The sequence below is a fragment of the Magnolia sinica genome, chromosome 3 (genome assembly GCF_029962835.1).
Source record: "Magnolia sinica isolate HGM2019 chromosome 3, MsV1, whole genome shotgun sequence".
Classification (NCBI taxonomy): domain Eukaryota; kingdom Viridiplantae; phylum Streptophyta; class Magnoliopsida; order Magnoliales; family Magnoliaceae; genus Magnolia; species Magnolia sinica.
The window spans coordinates 35,537,627-35,557,344 of NC_080575.1; the positions used below are offsets into that span (position 1 = coordinate 35,537,627).

The window sequence follows — 19,718 nt, forward strand, 5'->3', positions numbered from 1 at the left end:
TTATTTTTTACTAAGCCGATGGAAGACTGATGTCAGATGTTCGCAATGTTCCTCATGACTACTTGACCTGACCACCAAATCGTCTACGTAACACTCGACATGTTTGTGCATCATGTCTTGAAAGATACTCTGCATTGCTCTTTGGTATGTTGCTCCTGCATTCTTGAGACCAAACGGCATGACCTTATAACAGAAGATTCCCAACGAAGTTCTGAATGCTGTTGCCTCTTTGTCTTCAGGAGCTATTCTAATTTGATTGTAACCAGCGTAACCATCCATGAAGGACATGACAACATATTGTGTCATACTATCAATTAGCAATTCGGTGATTGGCAATGGAAATTCATCTTTTGGGCAAGCTTCGTTTAGGTCTCTGAAGTCAACACAAACCCTGATTTGTCCGCTTTTCTTTTTCTTTAGGACAACATTCGATATCCACTTGGGATATTTAACCTCCTTGATGAATTCGACTTTTATTAGCTTGCTTACTTCCTCTTCTATTAGAGGCACTAGGTCCGGATGAAATCGCTTGTGTGCTTGTTTAATCGGCCTTTTATCTTTAGATATGTTCAATCGATGCATCGCTACTTAAGGTTCTAGACCTGACATTTCCACATATGTCCAAGCAAAGACATCTTTATTTTATTTCAAGAGTTGGATGTATCTCTCGGCTTCTTGCCCGAGAAGAACTGCACTTATGAACGTATTCCATTGCTCTTCTTCTGTACCCAAATTTATTTCTCCCAAACTATCGATCGTTGGCTACCCCCCGTCTTCTATCTGCTTTGGAGCTGTATTAGGATGCTCGATTGTTTCAGAATCCATCTCTGGTAGATGATTAACAGTGACCATGTTCACTGAAGTCTCTACTCCCAATCCATGAAACTTTTCTCGCTTTTTCTGGCCAACCCCGATAGGGATTTGGATTCCTTTCCCATAATTTAGGCCGGTAGGTTCTTCGTAATTAAAACCCATGTTTTTCATGATCTTCCCGCTTGCCAGGCTATACTTCTTAAAATCTCGAGACGTCAGCTTTCCGTGATATATATTATTTTCGGCCTCTTCTTCTATCTTTGCTTCCACAGGAGTGTAGAATCTGATCAGTTTCGGGTACTTCGTGAAAGTGCCCTGGTTTGTCAATTAGCGTGAGTGTTGAGTTTGCTAGACAGAGAAGCTCCATAGGAAGATCAATCAACCGTCTGCCTCAACTGGATGTGGGCTCGAACTAGCCACAAGTAAATCTTAGCCTCACATCCCATGTCCCAAAACACCAGGTAATTAAAACCCTTAAAATTGATTAGAACATCATACGGTTTCTGGGTTAGAAAACTTTTTCAAAATTTTAGAAAATCTCTAAGTTTTTTACCTATGTTGATTTATCGATAAACTGATCGATGTGATCGACAAGTGCTGTCGATGTCCTCGAAGATCACTCGATAGTATCGAATGAAGACATTAGCTGTCCAGCAGCTACATATACTTCTGGACATAATTATTAATGTATCGATAGTGTATTAATATCATCGAATTTTGAATCTCGAGTCTATCAAAGTTGACTCGATAAAATCGACATCAGAGATATTGTGTCCCTGTTTTTTAAAGGAAAATTATAAAATCTTCGATATATCGAAGTTCTCCTTGATATCCTTGAAATTCAAATGTTGATGATATCAGAAGGACTTCGATGATATCGGTTTTAGACACATAGTCAACCAACAATATTTTCAGGTGATTTTTATCTTGAATCGAGGGTTACCCGATAGAATCGATATTCAAATATCGATGATATCGAGGCCGAGTCGATGACATCGAGAATGGACATGAACTGTCCAGCAAGCTTAACCGGAAAATCCTTCAGATTTATTGATGCATCGACACAACTATTGATATCATCGACATTCAAATTTTGATGATATCGAGTGTGCCTCGATCATTCTTTTAACCTGAAATATTTTAATGACAAGTCTATCTCACTTTTCCAAGTGTCGAGGAATCGAACCTTGTGTCGATAAAATCAGAGTTCGAAATCCGATGACATTGACGCATGTTCGATTTCCTCGACCAGCTGACAAAAGGTTTCAAAAGCGAATAACATCTGAGTTTGTGTCATCGAGCTTTTAGTCGATGCAATCGAGAGTATACACTCGATGATATCGACCCTGCTCGATGATATTGAACTTTGTCATAAATGTAACCATTTTATATCCGTTGGAACCTTTTACCTATATATAGTGAGCTTGTCCTTAGTTGCTGGTAGAGAAAGAAGAGAGTGCTTTTGAGTGTTTAACCTTAGATCATATACTTAAAGCCCTTTCCCTCATGGAAGTTCATCTTCCAATCCACCCTCATCATTGATATTCAATGGAGTGGATTGGAGAATGAACTTCTGCATTCAAGGATCCTCTAGCTACTATCTTAATGGTAAATCATTAAGCTGGGATGCCTTGAATGCATAAATGATTGAAATCGCTCTATTTCCCTTATAGGAAAACTTTCAATAGAGTAGGATTTCGTTACAACCTTGACCTAACTCGTCGCCATATATATGTACATCTTCTGAGTTATGGTTTAAGGAAGCAGAAGATTCTTCATCAACAAAGGAGGAGATCTTCGACAATGCACTGAATGGGGCTTATCTACTTATCTATAAGTCATTAGAGTCCAGAGGACCCTTATGATCATTCCTTTGTAGGGTTGGGTCTAAGGTGTTTCTCACCCCTTGCAAGTCCTCTAGGAGGCCTCCGGCGAGAGTGTACGGAGTAGGTGCATTATGTTGACCCTTACTCTGTGGAGAGCATAAACATTTAGGGCCTTGTACGAGGTCCTTGGCCAGTATGCCTAAAAGTGGGTGCTTTGTGTTGACCCTTGCTCATGGGAGCATAAGCATGAGAGGTTCCTTGTGTGGATCCTTGGCCAGTGTGCTATGTGTTGACCCTTGCTCGTGGGAGAATAAACTGTCAGCCTAGGTGTAGGTTGTACTAGTTATAGGTGAACCTGATTTAAAACCTTGGGTTTGAGGTGAACCGTGTGAAACCTCCTTAGTGAAATTTGGTACACTCAAGGGTTGAGTACGGTTGCCAGGAGTGGAGTAAACAAGTAGTTAAACCACTATAAAAATGACTGTGTTTGAGATTGCTATTGTCTTCCATTACTTATGTGATTTCCTTAAGCATTTTCATATTTGATTATTTGAGATCACACCTTACACACACAGTCATATCCATCATAAACTAATTTGCACATTGTTCATTTCTCAAATAGTTTTTGATTGGATCCTCTACCGGGCTTGGAAGCCAGTAGAGTTACTTTTGAGTAATCCTAATGCATGCTTGTTATTAGGATTAATGTGATAGGATTTTAAATTGTTATAAAATTTTATAAAAGTCCTATTCACCCCCCTCTAGGACATATTGGCATATTCCTACTTCAACTAAATCTGTCATTACCGCAATTTCACTTCACACTGGCTTTGACATGAAATCTCTCAAGAACAGTCGGGAATGGCTTGTTTCTTTCAGCATATGGTAATGGCACTGTGTAATTGGACTGTAGGACTTTCAAGTGTTCGGGCGATAACAATGTTAACGACGGACTTGCCATTCTTCTCCCTGATCGTAGTCTGATTACCGTAGCCTTGCCTATTATCTTTTGATTTTCTTTCCCTGTTCTTTCACGAGTATTTTCTCGAGCTATTAATACATTCACTGTCGCCTTTATATTTCTTTCTTTTTCTTCCCTGATCACTATCTAGCCCCTGTTTATCATTCTTTGTATTATGGACTTTATTGTGTAACAATTTTTTGTCGGGTGCTCTACCAAATGATGGTACCGGCAAAAATCCCTTTCTCCTGTTCTCGTTGCATCTTTGAGGAGCTTGGATAGAGGTAATTCTATTATACTAGCTTTCAGTAGTTGGTTCATCATAGGGACTACATCTTCCCTATCGAATGCGAACCCATCATGGGAGTTACGTGATCTGAACTTTTTTCCACCGAATATGTTTCTAGGACGGCTTAATTCTTCCTTCTGCTCTGTCCTTTTCTCTCTTGATTCTCTCTCTCCCTCCTCGCATCTTAAATTCTTTTCTCTTGATCCATAGTATTTGTGACCAATCTACTGGGCCCTCTCCTTGCAGTATCATAATGGAATGCTGGCATTTTTATCAATTCTAAGGCATGGGCTTTGGTGGCCAGGTCACCGAAAGTCTTGATATCAGCACTGGTGAGCCTAAATGCGATTCCTGTTTCTATAGAGTTTAAGCACATCTTGACCTGCTCTTTCTCTTCCGATAACTGTTTGCAAGAAGCTCCCAATGTCTTTCATCTATCTATGAATTTCTCCACAGGTTCTCCTTCTCTGTCGTATTGAAGCCAACTCTGTAATACTGACATTGCATTCAGATGAGAAGAAATTTGACATAAATGCATCCTGCATTTGTTCCCAAGTGCGCATCGATCCTGGGGCTAGGCTGGAGTACCTGTGAAATGCCTTACTTGTTAAGGATGAGCTAAACAATCGAAGGCAATATTGTGATACTATAGAGAAATTTCCTATACTGGTGATAAAATGCATCAAATGCTCTTCTAGTGATCCATCTCTATTAAATTTTTAAAAATCTAGCTGTTTAAAAATAACCGAAAAAGGAACATCTTCCACCTCTCTCGGGTACGGTGTTCGATATCTGAATCTACCGACATTTCTTTGTTCTTGTTCTGTTCTGACAGCTTCCTCCACAACTTGTCACATTTCCTCTTGCGTTATCGCCCTTGCTACAGGAGCAGACCTGTGCGATCCTGGTCCTGGGGGTTGCGAGCCTTCGGGTTGTGGTTCTTGCCTGTTCATATTACCCATCATCGGAGGTACCGTTATCTGGGCCACATTGTGCACGAGAGTTGCTAAAGCTTCCTGGAGATTTCAGCATTCTTCCATCAGTGTTCTCTGTACTTGTGCCATCTCAGCCATACAATCTTCGGCAGTCGACTGAGGTCCCTGACTTGTCTCGACCATATATACAGTTGCCTCTCTGCTTCCTGATGAAGCTGTGGTTGGGGTAGAGTATGAATATATCGATGTGATGGGGCTTACGAAAAGAGGAGTTTTGTTAGATTTCCCGTTACTTCCATAGTAATCAGGAGATTGGAGCGATACCGAAGCCGGTGAGCCTACGAGCAACATTTTACCCTTTCGCTCTCTTGTCTGTCGAGCTTCTACGGTAGGCAGGGCTAAAAAATTGTATGCTGTCAGGGGAGGAGCGGATTTCCCTTGGTATAACTCAAGTGGAGCTAATTCAGGATTTTTCTTAGCCACATTTCACGTCACTAGTCCTTTGATTCTTCGTACAGGAAAGTTCACTTTGGCGGTTACCACATCTCGAGCCCTTGTCTTTTGAGACGTAATGACAATCCAATCTTGATCGTCTTCTTACGCTGTGGGCAAAGTAGATATGACTTCGGCCATTGCTGAAGGCTTGCCATTTTTACTTGCAGGAGATCGGACTTTATGATCTAATGATTTATTTACTGCATATTCTACTATGAACCTGGTCATAGTGAAATAGAAGTTCACTTTCTTCGTCGAGTTTGCCATTGATTGTAAATTGTGGTTTTATCTTTTTACCTTTAAGATAAAACATAAAACTTTAATTGGTATACGAATGATAAGATAATCTATCTGAGAGGTGAAGGGGAGGATGTTCTCACTGAGAGTCACCATTTTGGCGTCAAAAGATACCAAACTACGACAAAAGTCCCATAACCTTCTCAATGTTAATGTTAAATAAGATAATTTAGTCCCTAGCAGAGTCGCCATTTTATTTCGAACAAGAAACAAATGTATTTGATTTGGGAGATTATCTTATTCAAACATAACAGAGAGAGTGTATCAAGAATGATTGTCGCATTATTAATATTGAGTTCATGTACATCCTCGGATATCCCTTGATTCTGAGATAGATTCTTTGGAATACAACAAATTAACAGAGTTCGAATAGGGAATCTAAATATCAAATCCAGCAGCATTTCGACTTGTGATTTGATCATCTATTTAAGAGCAATATTGTGCGGATTCGATCGTTTGATTTCTCTTTCTGAAGCTTGTACAAAAGGAGAACTGGAGACTGATCATTTTGACAGCATTTCGACCCCTATCATTACTGACTGCATGGCAGTCTGGTTGTGTGGACCCGCGCAACCGATATGGTTTGCGCGGACTGGCACAAACCCTAGGCTTCTCTTTAGTCCTACCTTTAGTCTTTTTTATAGCTCTGCACTTCTTATAAAATCTTCAATCATGCCAAATGAGAGGTGGAGGGGGGTATTTATAGGAATTCACACGTGTGAACCCTCGATCTTTGTGCCATGGGACCTACCTTTTACTGGATCTAACCATTCATGAACAACATGCCCTAAAATCCTTGATGCCGACCAGTGCAACTGGTATCATTCTTTACATGGACCCGCGCAACCGATATGGTTTTTGAGTACACGCGTAACCCCATAAAGACACTTTTCTTTGATCTTTTGTTTCTTCTTTCTTTTTAATACTTATTTTTTCAATATTTAATCTTTCTTCTTCTTTTTATGCCTCAACATAGTCATAGTAGGATATTTTCCTTCATATAAATGACTTGAATTGCCCATAATATGGACCAAGTGTGAAATATGAAGACCTCACTTTGGTAGGCTTTTCCTTAAGCGCGAAGATATCCAGTCAAGGTCTACCAACTCCTTGTAAATTTGATCTTTTGATTTAGTTACTTTCTTTCATCCATCGCAACTTAAATTTGGACCACACTTTGATCTAATATGACTATGAGGTTATACAAAATTTAGTTCCTGATCTACGATCTTACACTGTTGAAGATTAAAGCTAGTTCCTTCATTTTGGTACGAAAGGTGAAATTTTAGATTTAGGCTTTTTTCACCATCAATCAACCACCAAATTTTGTCTAACCATTTGCCTATCCTGACTACACCTTGATCATTAAGTGTGGATTGTTAATTGAGATCAAGTTCGTTTTGGCACCCATTAGGAGAATTTTTAAGATAGGTCAATCAAAATTTCGGATCACCAAGAAAATCATATACCCTGACTCTATTCGACGACCCTGACACAATGAAAAAATTAAATTTAAAGAAAGATCATCAGAAGAGGGAAAATTGGAGAAACCCAATTCAAGTGGGATGTGAAACACACCTCTCTCACATGCCCACTCATTTTAAAAGGGGTGTGCGTTTACCTCTCCACTCACACGCCCGAGTTGAAAAAGAAAGAGAAAGAGAAAGAGAAAGAGAAGGAGAAGCCTAGGCGTCATCTTCCTTCTCCATTTGTATGGTGATCCCTCTTATTCAAGTTATGTCGTGATGCATGTGGAAGCTTTTCATGTAGAAGCTTTCCTACATGGATATCTACCTAGTGTTTAGATTTAAGGCTAAGGTGAAGGATTCCTTTAAGCTTATAGTAATCTAATTTGATATGCTTTATCTGCCATTTTCATGTTATACTTTCATGTTACTATGACTCTCTTTCTGTAATTGTTAATTTACCACCAACAATTATTTATCCTTTGAGAATTATGGTTAAGGCATGCTTTTATTTATGTGTGATCTTTATTAATTTATGTGGGGCGATAGATACAAGCTTTGGCCATCCCGTTACCAATTTTGTTGAGTTAGCCCTTGCTACTCTTCTCTTTATTGAGTTAGCCATTGCTACTCTCCTCTTTTGTTGAGTTATCCATTTCTACTCTTCTCTTTTGTTAAGTTACCTTAATGCTACTCTTCTCATTTATTATATTACCCCTGTGCTACCAACCTTTAAGGCTTGGGCATGTGTCTTGGAATTCCAAAACTCCCATTATTCAATCTATTTTTCAATCAATGCAAGTGATGTGTTAAAAGTATCACTAGTGATTCAAATATTTATTGTGAACGTAATGCATTACAGGTAGCAGTCCTCTTGGTCTACATGTAATTCTGTGGGCTAATTAGTGTGGTGCATAATTGATGTAAGTAAATCGCCATGCGCGTTACATCACTTCTTGGGATTGGATGTCGTAAATAGTCATTTCATGAACACAACTTGTTACGTAAATCCCCCAATCGCGTTGTTGTGTCACCTTAATGTGTTCACATAAATCCATGTTAACGTTGGACATGCTGGTAAATCTCCATAGTGTGAGAATATGGGGCGAGTCGGATATTTTGAACTATTTTTCATATTGTGATAATGATCACTAAGTATGATGAACCGCACATACTTTGCTAGGCATGCATTTATATATATATATGTATATATTGGTTGCACATGCTAATACCTCTCATAGTGATGGAGTGCGAGACATATTAGAACCCTTATATTACTTTTATGAATCTCTTGAATTATTGAGTAATCTTAAAGGATATCCATCACTATGAGTAGGGCCCGTACAGATGATGCAGGTGATGTGCAGATTAAAGACCTAGAGGACCATATCCCTGTGAAAGATTATACTAAATGAATAAGAAGATAATTTTATGATTTACTTTTATATTTTCATTGCAAACTCGATACTGTAATAAGCTCCCATTAAGAGGGCATTTGATAATTTGTTGAATTCTTTTACTTGGATGAAATAATTAATATTTTATTCTCATGAATGGTTACCTTTATGAATGTAACTGGATGCGATCTAAATGAAAAAATAAAAAAGGGGTGTAATTTTTAAAGCATCCAATTTATACATTATTAACTCTCGATTTTCTTGGACATGAGTATAAACTCTGGTCATGAAAATTCAAGAAATTACACAAAGTTCTAGTTAAATTGAATCAGATATTTGATATATCTCATGTGGTATAAACCTTATAAAGACCTCAGGATTAGGTGCTTTCAAAAAAGGTTTAATAATGGGTTTTTACATTTGTCTTTGCCTAAAATTTGGCCAACCTAATTTTTGCTTTAACTAGCCTAAGCTTCCTCGGCAAGCCCAACTTCAAGCCCGAGGTAAATAACAACTTTTGTTGTAAATTCGGCTAACTCGAGTTTTGGTTCGGCTAGCCCGAGCTTGAAATTTAGCCTGCCTGAGAAAGTTTGAGTCAAATTCTAGCAACATCGATTTTTGGAATTTACGAGAATTCGGCCAGTCGAAGTTGACCTCAGGCCAGCCAATTTTTGGATAATTCTTATCCCACACAATCTGAAATTCATTGAACAGAATCCGCTAAACTTAGGCTAGTTGAAGCCTATCTCGGGCTAGCCGAAGTTCTAACTTCTTTGCCTATAAAGTGAGTTCTTTTCTCATTCCGAATTATACAAGTTAATTATCAAAATTCTTCTACAAGAGAAAAAGAAGCTCAAGTTATTAGAAAACTATTGGTTGGTATTTATAATTTATTTAAATAGCTTTTTTAATTCCCTATAGTCTCAGATCTTTTAAGTTTAATATAAGAGAGTAAACTATACTCTTTGAGATATAAGAAAATTGAATTAAGTAGCTTTTTGGGTTTAACAAAATTAAAATCTATAGAACCCTAGATCCTTTCTATCTTACTAAACACGACACCATCTACATTTAAGAAAGAGGTCCTTTCTGCTATAAGCTTCTGCTACGTATTTTGCGGTTGAATACCTTTTAAAACTCTGTTTAGGTTTTTCTGAGATCTCTTGTGAAAATCTCAGTTAAGGTTTCGTCTAAGATAGCCTGGTAAAATCTCAGTTTGGATTTTTATTCTGATAGCTTATGAAAATCACAAGGAACTATATTAGGTTATTAAGGTGACCCTGTCAAAACCTTTTTATAGTGAAAGCCAAAATTATGAGAGAAGTAATTTTTGGAGTGGAGTAGGGGTGACCGTTTTTAAAGCATCGAACCATTATAATTCTTTGTGCCATGTGGTGAATGCCTTATTTTTATTTTTAGTTCATTGGATGTATTTAATTTCATTTTTATGCTGAATGTTGTAATTCTTTAATTTACTCTTGCTAGTTTGAATTTTGATTTTAAAGATATTTGTGAAATAAGGTTGTCCTACCTAAACTTTTAAGTGAAGGTTGTCTTATGAATTATTTAGAATTAAGGTTTCAATACTCAAGCAATTGAGATCTTTGTATTATTTACATATTCAGCACTTGTTTCGATTATTTGGTATTGTCCTATTCACCCCTCCTTTAGGACATCGTAAGCTCTCCTTTTCAAGTGGTATCAGAGTGGGTTGATCTTTTTTATTTTTTGGATTTACCTCATTGAGCTAAATCCAGAGCTTTAATATGTCAAATTTTGAAAGCCTATCTATTACCAGGCCACCTCCTTTTGATGGCTCTAATTATTCATACTGGAAAGTCAGGATAAGGATTTTTCTCAAATCCATAGATGAAAGTATGTGGTAAGCCTTTGTATCTAAATGGATCCCTCCTATGATGGAAGCAGTAGTTAATGATGGAACCATATCAATTGAAGAAACCGCATTTACTTTTTGGACTACGGTTCAGAAAAGTGAAAGCAGTAAAAATGTAAAAACCTTAAATGCAATAACTTGTGCTCTATCACCTGATGAATTCAAAAAAATCGTTTCTTGCGATACAACTAAATAAGCATCGGATATTCTTAAAATGACATATGAAGGAACTACTATAGTAAAAAAATCTAAAATTCAAATCCTCACAACTAAATTTGAGGAGATTCGTATGGAAGAAAATGAGTCTTTTATAGACTTCTATATGAAATTAAATGACATAGTAAATTCTATGTGGGGTCTTGGAGATAGATTCCTTGAAAGCAAGGTTTGTGCAAAAATACTGCGATCACTTCCTGATAGGTTTAATTCAAAGGTTACTGTTATACAAGAATTAAGGGATATATATGTTATGAAAGTTGAGGAGTAAGTTCTCTTTAAACTTATGAGCTAAATTTTAAATCTCATAAAGTCAAGTCAATTGCTCTTAAATATTCTAAATCTAACTCAAAGGAAACTAATGCAAATTCTGATTTTAAAGAAAACACAGATAATATGACAATGTTAGCAAAGAAATTTTATAGAATTTTCAAAAATAAGAGAAGAATAGATCTTCAAAAACCATCTGATAAAAGAAAAGGAAAATTAAAATTTTGAAAATCTAAAACGAAAGACAGTCAATGTTTCAACTGTTATGAATATGTGCATTTAGCTTCTAAATGTCTTAAAAAGGATAAATCAAAAAGAAAAGGCATGATAGCTACTTGGGATGAATCATCAATGTCTGAAACTAATTCTCAATCTAATGAATTAGACCAAGAAAATGGAAACGATTTGAAAGCCTTTATGAGGATAGGCAGAGTCACTTTTTCAGATAGCTATAATATGTCTAACTATGAAACTCTAAGAAGTGACCTTGAAAATGAAAATGATCTTCAAGATGCTTATAATGCCATATACAGAGAAAGTTGTAAAATCACTGTCAAATTGAAAATTCAAAAAAGAAAATTATGCTAAATTAAAATTAAAACTGGAAAAAGTTCTTTTAGAAAAATCTCAATTTTCTGACTATTTTGAAAAAACAAAATTAGATTCGAGTTTTAAGTATTCTGAATTGTAAAAAATTAAAATGAAAATGAGAAACTAAAACTTGAAGTTTATTCCCTTCAGAGTTCAAAGGATACTTAGAAATATGCCATTGGTGACCAGAAGCTTGAAAAATTGTTAATCTCACCAAGGCGATGTGGTGACAAGTTTGGTCCGGGTTATATTAAAATAACTATTTGAAATTTGAGGATTCTGCTCCTACCTTTGTAAGAAGAGAATCCTCGAACTCTAAAGCTGAGTCTCTAAGAGATTTAAACTATAAAAGGAGGATTGACTTCAAAAACTCAAAACCTTTTTAAGTCTTTAAAATAAATAATAATGCCATCAGCTACAAACATCAAAGGAATAATAAACCTCCTTTAGCTGAAAAAATTATGGACTTACTTAAAAAGCTATTGAAATCCAACTCAGACAAGATTGAAATATATAGAAAAATAAGAAATCCTAACTCCTAAATATAATGTAAAGCAAGAGATCCTCTTAAACCTAGAACCGTAATGAAATGGGTTCTAAAGGTTAAGTGTCTTGTTGCCACACAACTTTCAAAGATAACAGCCATTCAAGATGGTACCTGGATAGTGGATATTCGAGACACATGACAGGTGATAAGGCTATATTCTCAAACATCAATGAAGTAAATGGCGGCTCAGTTACATTCAGAGATGGAAGCAACTACGAGATAAGTGGCCAAGGTAATGTACAACTTCCTAACTTACATCTCTTCGAAAATGTTCTATATGTTGAAGGATTAAAACATAATCTTTTGAGCATATCTCAGATATGTGATAATAAGCATAGTGTAAAATTTTCAAATCATGGATGTGAGATTATAAATGAGAAAGGAAGTGTAATATTAAATGGTCGCAGAACATCTGAAAATTACTATATAATTGATAACTCTTTCTCAACAAACCATTCATGTTACATGGTTCAAACAGATAACACAAAACTACAACATAAATGTCTTGGACATGTAAACTATAGAGATCTATATAAATTGAGCAAAAGAGATCGCTTATGTGGACTACCCAAATTGAAAAAGATTAAAAAAGTTTGTGGTGCATGTCAAATAGGGAAGCAAATTAGGAGTAGTCACAAGAAAGTGCACTCCTTATCCATGGATAGACCTCTTGAACTCCTGTATATGGATTTAGTTGGACCAACTAGAACGAAGAGTAGAGGCGGAAAGAAATATTTTCTAATCATAGTTGATGACTACACTAGATATACTTGGGTAGCCTTTCTGAGAGAAAAATAAAAAAACTTTTGATGAAGTCAGAAAATTTTTAAAATGTATCCAGGCTGAAAAAGAGTTATCTGTGGTCAAAATTAGAAGTGAAATGGTACCGAATTCAAAAATAACAATTTTAAGAAATACTGCAATGACCATGGTATATTGCATGAATTTTCTACTCCAAAACATACAACAAAATACAGCTGTTGAAATAAAAAATAGAATTCTTTAAGAGATGGCTAGTATAATGCTAAATAACATGAACTTACCAAAAAATTTATGGGCTAAAGTTGTTAATACTGCATGCTATATAGTTAATCATGTTTATATTAGAAAAGCTAAAAACAATAAAGCTTATGAATCATGGTTTAATAAAAAGCCCACAATTAAATATTTTTGAACTTTTGGAAGCAAATGCTTTATTTTACGTGATTGAGGAAACTTAGAAAAATTTGAAGCCAAGAGCGATGAAGGAATATTTCCAGGTTATGCTTTAAACAGTCGGACATTCCGTGTTCTTAACAAAAGAACTGGGGTAATACAAGAATCTATAAACATTTTGATAAATGATCAACAAATCACACCCGGTGTGAGACCCGTATCCTAGCCTATATCGTTCCGTAGGGTTCCACGGTCTTCCCGGTCGAATTTCGGAGACCCGCGATGTGTAGATAGTAGTTACGCGGGACCCTGAGTCATATCTCGTATTCTAGAGTTGGCTCTACCCGAGATTTGTACCCTCACGACCGCGCCGTCGCCACATCTCGTGCACCGAGGTTTTACCCGGGCTAGGCGATGTGGCATTACCAAAAAATGGGGCAAAGGCTATGGATAAAAACTGTAGCTATAGATCTATGACTACAGTTTTTATCTGTAGTACGATCGTAGTCGTAGGTGCCGTAACAATAGGTCTTAAACCTATGGCTACGGATTTAATCCATAGCCATAGATTAGAATAGCTACAGATATAATTCATAGGAATTAATCTATAGTGAAAAGCACAAACAGCTACAGATATTATTTGTAGCTAAACGTCCGTAGCAATATGCCAAATTTAATAATGGCTACGGTTTTCAGATTACCAGCTACGTTCAATATCCATAGCTATTGACTACATTTATATATATATATATATATATATATATATATGTAAAATCATTGTTCATTCAATTACCACCTGCATAATCATTCATTCATTCAATTACAATCCTTCATTCAATCAATTACAATTACAATTACAATAATGCTGAAAATACAAATCTTGGTGAGTCTGTATGCACTCGCATATGGCCAGGTACATCCTTCATCCTGGCCTTTGGCTTCATTAGAGAAATTTGCTCGACTTCACCCTGAAATTTTAATGATAAAGATTTGAAAGAGAAGATAGATTTTAATGGTATGATATTTTTTTCACAAGCAAATAGGCCTTTTTCAGCCATCAGCCCATCACCCACTTGAAGAATAAAAAACTGATTGTTGTCCAAGTCCACTCCTTTTCCTTTCAATTTCTTAGTGACCTCTGTAAAATTACTTCCACAGTCATGTATGCAGTACTTTGAAGAGTTGTTTCGAAATGCAACTCTAGTAATGACAAAGTCACTTCCTGCAACAGCATATATTCCATCATCCTACAAATAATCATGGCATTCATAAATCGGAATGACCATTGGGGAAAAAAAGGACAAAGTGAAAGAAGTGCATCCACAAGTAGTGATGTTTGTGGAGTTTTCCTATTTAGTGTGCTTCCCTTGTGATTGGGTAAGCACCTTTTGTACATATTTTTCTTTAACTAAGGCAATGTGTATAGACATTGAGAAAATACCTGTAGGAGGTGTTGCAAATTCAGATGCATTTTGGAGAATCTTCTGTCATCCAGCATTTGCTTCTTCAGTGCAAAACTACCTGCATTTAAGGAAATCAGTTTGATGAGTAAGATTATTATTTCTTTATGATCCATCCAGGTATAGGCCCAGTCAGCATATCCCAGTTAAATGCCTAAATGGAGGAAAAAGAAAAAAGAAAAGAAAAATAAAGAAAGAAAATCCCCACTTCATTGTTATCAAGGGTAAGCATTGACTCAAATGGCAAATTTTTTCCTTTTTTTTTTGATATATTCATTTACAGTTAACCCCATTTACAGGCATCCAAAAGACCCCTAAAAGTTTAAAATTATAGTCATTAAGGTGTAAATGATTTGCAGTAGTTGTCACTAGAAACAGTAGAGCCTTGTGTATAGTCTGATACATTGAGTATGATAAAAGGAAAAACAAATCTTAGCAGGATAAACTAATTCAAGGTAATTACGAACCATCAACTAAAAGATGATTTTTTAGAAATTGAAATGGGAGCTGAAAAAATGACAAAATGACAAAAAAAAAAAGCCAAAAAAGAATTCAAATTTAGATACAAATGGCAAAACAGAATACATTTGACTAAAACATTATAACATGGATTCATGCTTTCAGGCGATATATGGAAATACATATATCAATATGCGGGGTGGGACGACTCCAAATTTCTGAAATCCAAGACATGGATAAGGTTATATCTCATCCATGGGTCAGTGTTCATGTTTAGTAATATGGTTTTTCTTCTAGAAAGAGTTCACACTAGACATAATGTGCCAGCCTGTCCCGAGCCTAGGCAAAGAAGTAGGGTTGATGTAAGGCAAACAACCTGTTATGGAACTTTTGTTAAGCAATGTGAGAATTCCTATTTTGAATATGATTAGAAAAACTGGATTCATCAAAATTAACACAGAGAGCTGGAACGAGGATTTGGGACCCTATAATTCTTCAAACTGAACTACATAAAGAATGTCAATGGCAGATGGCACTCACCGACCATTCCTTATGACCCTAGTAACCTTCCTAGTTGAGCCTCTTCACATCGATAACCATGCTAGTGCCAGATTTTGTTGCTGAAACCTTGCTGCTTGAACCACTTAGATCTTTTCTAGCTCTGCTAACATACGTCGAATTGACCCCTACACAAACCAAGAGCAGAAACATAAAGCATTATTAAAATCTCAACATCAGTAACAATGAGTTAAAAAAGGTCACACTTGTGAGCGACCACAAGTTGAAATGAGCAGACCACATCAATTAGCTGACTCAACTGAGTCTTGTTGACCAGGGACCTAGTCACACATTTTTTTTCTTTTTTCTTTTAAGATGACGATCTCATTAATAAACACTAAATACCAGAGCAGAAAGAGAATTGTGGAAGGAACCTAATCACAAAATACTCATTACACTATATCCATGGGATTTTTATGGCACACGAAACAAAGTATTCCTTACACTTTATCCACAGATGACTTCTTTTTTATGCCAATTCTTTTTTTTTTTTTTGGCATATTATGGCCTACCTAGGAGTTAAACAACCTGATTTTTAGGCCAAAAGTTCTAAACAATGTGGCCCACCTACTGAAAATCTCCTAGCTATATTGGCACATGTACCTGTAAATGCAATCATGTTTTCATTACAAATCTCACTTCTTACCTTACACTTCAATTTCCCTGAGTTATTCCACTCTTTCCATAACTAAATCTTTTATTTTTATTTTTTATTTTTTGCAAAAAGGTGGGAGCACACCACCTATAACTTTGTTTAAAAAAAAAAGGTGTACAAACACTCAAGTAGGCTCCAAAACAAAAAAGGGGTCACCCTTGACCTATAAAACCTACAACTCATAGCATTAACCTCAGCAATAAAAAGTAAAACCAGTAAAACAGAAAATACAATAATCTCCAACCACAAAGAGGCACCCCTACAGGTACGAAAAAGAGGAAATCCAACAACATTGGACAACCAACAACACTGAGACTTTCCCTTAGCAAGACCTCCACCATTGCAGTAACCAACAAACCCAAATAGATGACAGTAGGATGGCAACACAACAATCCACAACTACACTCTCAAACACAGCACAAAAGCCCCAACAAACAAAAGATAGTCCAACAAAACCTCAGTTGCTAACAGAAGCTTCAATAGCTAAACTCCATCTTCCTCATAGATCACTTGACAACAAAATGGCAGCACAAGAGACCCAGCCCAGACCAGCCAAATACACTGGCTACTACCTGAAACATCAGATACAAACCGGAGCCACCGCAGGAAAGAAGAGGGACAAAGCCAAAGAAGCTGCATGGATCCAACCCAAAAAGTTGATATGGTGGGTACCACCATGGATGGGCCATGAATGAAACATTTTTTTTTCAAATAAAATCTCTAGGCCAGCACCATAAACAGGGCAGCAACTCCATGTGAACCATGCTGTAAAGAACAGACTGCAATCCATCAAAACATAGATTCTGCAATCCATCAAAATCAACTTTGGAAAGCAACAGATTCAAAACATAGATTCTGCAATCCATCAAAATCAACTTTGAAAAGCAACGGATTCAAAACATAGATTCTGCAATCCATCAAAATCAACTTTGGAAAGCAATAGATTTAAAACATAGATTCTGCAATCCATCAAAATCAACTTTGGATCTAAGCCAAATCTAAATTTTCAAAGATTTAATGTAGAAAAATATAAGTTCTGGGGGAATGATTTGAATATAACCTCCCCATCGCAAATTCCTTCCAGCCATGAGAACTCTTGCACAAGCACGAAAACATCTCATAATCCAAATAGTTGTCTCTTTTCCTTGTAAAATAAAACACAAAAAAGAAAAGAATCAATCAACGAGATCTATCGAAACCATGAGAATTCAAAGATCAGAAACATGAAAACTCAGTTTCTACAGAAATTTCAAAGTAAAGTAATCTCAACATCAAAGATCTAATCAAAACATGTCGTTATGTAAAAGAGAAAAAAAAACTAATTACTCATCAAACTATTAGAAACCCCCCCAAAAAAAAAGCATACCAAATCAGAATACACCAATTCAACAAACACTAGAAAATTAAACCAAAATCAAAATCCCCCCTATACAAGATATTTTAAAATAATAATAATATCATGAAAATGATTAACAACCCACTATGTGATCTACCAAAATCAGAACAATGACATGATTTAAGACATGGAAAAAGAACCCAATTCACCAAACATTACAAAATAAAGCAAAATCAAAATCCTAAAAAGGTAGAAATCAAAAGAATTAGAAAATTTGAAATGAAACACTTGAAAGCCTAAAAAGGTTCTGTCATAAACAAAAATCTCCAAAAATCGACAATATGACAAGAATCACCAAAAAAAAACTCAAAACCAACACGGATCCTTGAATTGAAGAAATATAACCATCAAGATAGAAATCAACTATTGTCAATGCAAGTACACTTCCTTAAATTGCTAAATTGGACTGCGACCAGTTTTTGTTCATGTTGTTGATAATCAACCAACAAGTAGAAAAGTTGAGCACATTTACCTCATTAACAATGAACTTTAGCATGTTTGAGAATTTTCCAGTAGCAGGAACACTTTCTGGCTTTCCAAAAGACATGAAAATCTGTCAAGGCAAATTATAAGGCTACTGGAAAAGAATTTTGAACATAACCTGTCCCATACCCACCCCTAAATGATTATCCAGTCAATTTACTTCTGTTCAACATAAATATAGCAATAAGGCTGCTGGAAAAGAATTTTGAACACAATTCAAAAGCATTGAAGAAGCATCGATGGTGTGAGTGCATGAGTGTGTGTGAGGTGTGAGTGAGAGTGTTAAAAAGAGAAGGAAAAAAAGAAAAAGAAAACTATGCTTTCTTTTCCTCAAGTGTCTTGGAAATGAAGTTTTCTGAGAAAGACTTTCTTTCCCATGCTTTTCACAAATTAAAACAGGCCCTTAAGTGAAACCTCAAAATCTCATGAGAAATTTGTAAATTTAAGAAATTTTGGAGAATGAGATTTGTTAGTAGCTAGTATGCTTACAACTACATACCTTTCCAGTGTAAATACGAGGTTCCAATAAATAAACCACTGCAAAACATAAAGCAAATGCGTCAATTACCAAGAGCTGTTAAAGCAGGTTGAACCCATTTTAAATGCAATCATGGCCATGTAAATTATAAAGGTTTTGGTAGAGGTGGCCGTAGTGACTATGGTGGTGGTTGTATACAAATCTGAATAGAGAAAAATCCGGTAGTAGACCCTCCCCACACATAAGAATGGATCAATGCAAATGGAGGAATTGATTTATTTTTAGCAACGAGATTTTGCCTATCAAAATCACAAGAAGCCAAAAAACTGTTTAATAGAGCTGGTGGAAATTTGTCTCGTGAACCCAAAAAAAAAAAAAAAGGAAAAAAAATGTAGGCACAAAAATTTATACGAGTTATTAAGAATATTTGGAGTTCAGTTAGTACCCTATGTTATTTGGATCCTTCAAAGAACTAGAGTACGGAGTACCTAAGTTGGATGCCTGTATCCTCGGGTAAGTGTAAGAATAAGAATCCCACTTTCCCAGGACTAGAAATCCTTTTTTTTTTTTTCCAGAGGGGGGATTTTGAACTCTAGCCTTATTACTTATTTAGAACTTGTGGTGAATAGTGCCAACTGGGCACTAAATTCAGCCTATGATGTTGTTAGGATGTGTTTTAATATGAGTATACATATGAGCAGTGACCGATCCTTGACATGACCATATCTAGAGAACTCGAATTCTTAGGATTTGTCATAATTGATCCTTGACAAACTTGATACCCATACCAGTACTCAGGTCACATAGGATAGAGTACTGCTTATATGAAGATCAGTTAACAATATTCAATGCATGTTTATTGTCAAGTGAAGACTCTTTTTTCTTTGAGCAAGTGTTCAGTGAAGGCAGTTGAGTTAAATATTTGCAAACACAGTAAGCTGCTCGAAGTTGCTTCAATAAATTGAAGCTCATGTCTTCATTTGGGTCCATCCCTGTAAGAAATTTTATTTTTATTTTTTGAAGCAGCTGTTACTGGAATCGTTGTTTTAAATTGTAGTTTCAAAGTGTGAATCACTG

The 19,718-nt window shown here is 36.0% G+C and overlaps 1 long non-coding RNA gene across 1 annotated transcript; it reads right to left on the reverse strand.

Moving 5' to 3' along the window:
* Nucleotides 1–13,949: 13,949 nt before the first annotated feature.
* On the reverse strand, nucleotides 13,950–18,695 carry LOC131241509 (uncharacterized). The gene is made up of 4 exons (XR_009169076.1): nucleotides 17,345–18,695; nucleotides 15,612–15,757; nucleotides 14,226–14,673; nucleotides 13,950–14,120 (listed from the first exon to the last, which is right to left on the reverse strand). It is a non-coding gene; the product is annotated as an uncharacterized LOC131241509 (long non-coding RNA).
* Between the last annotated feature and the right edge of the window lie 1,023 nt (nucleotides 18,696–19,718).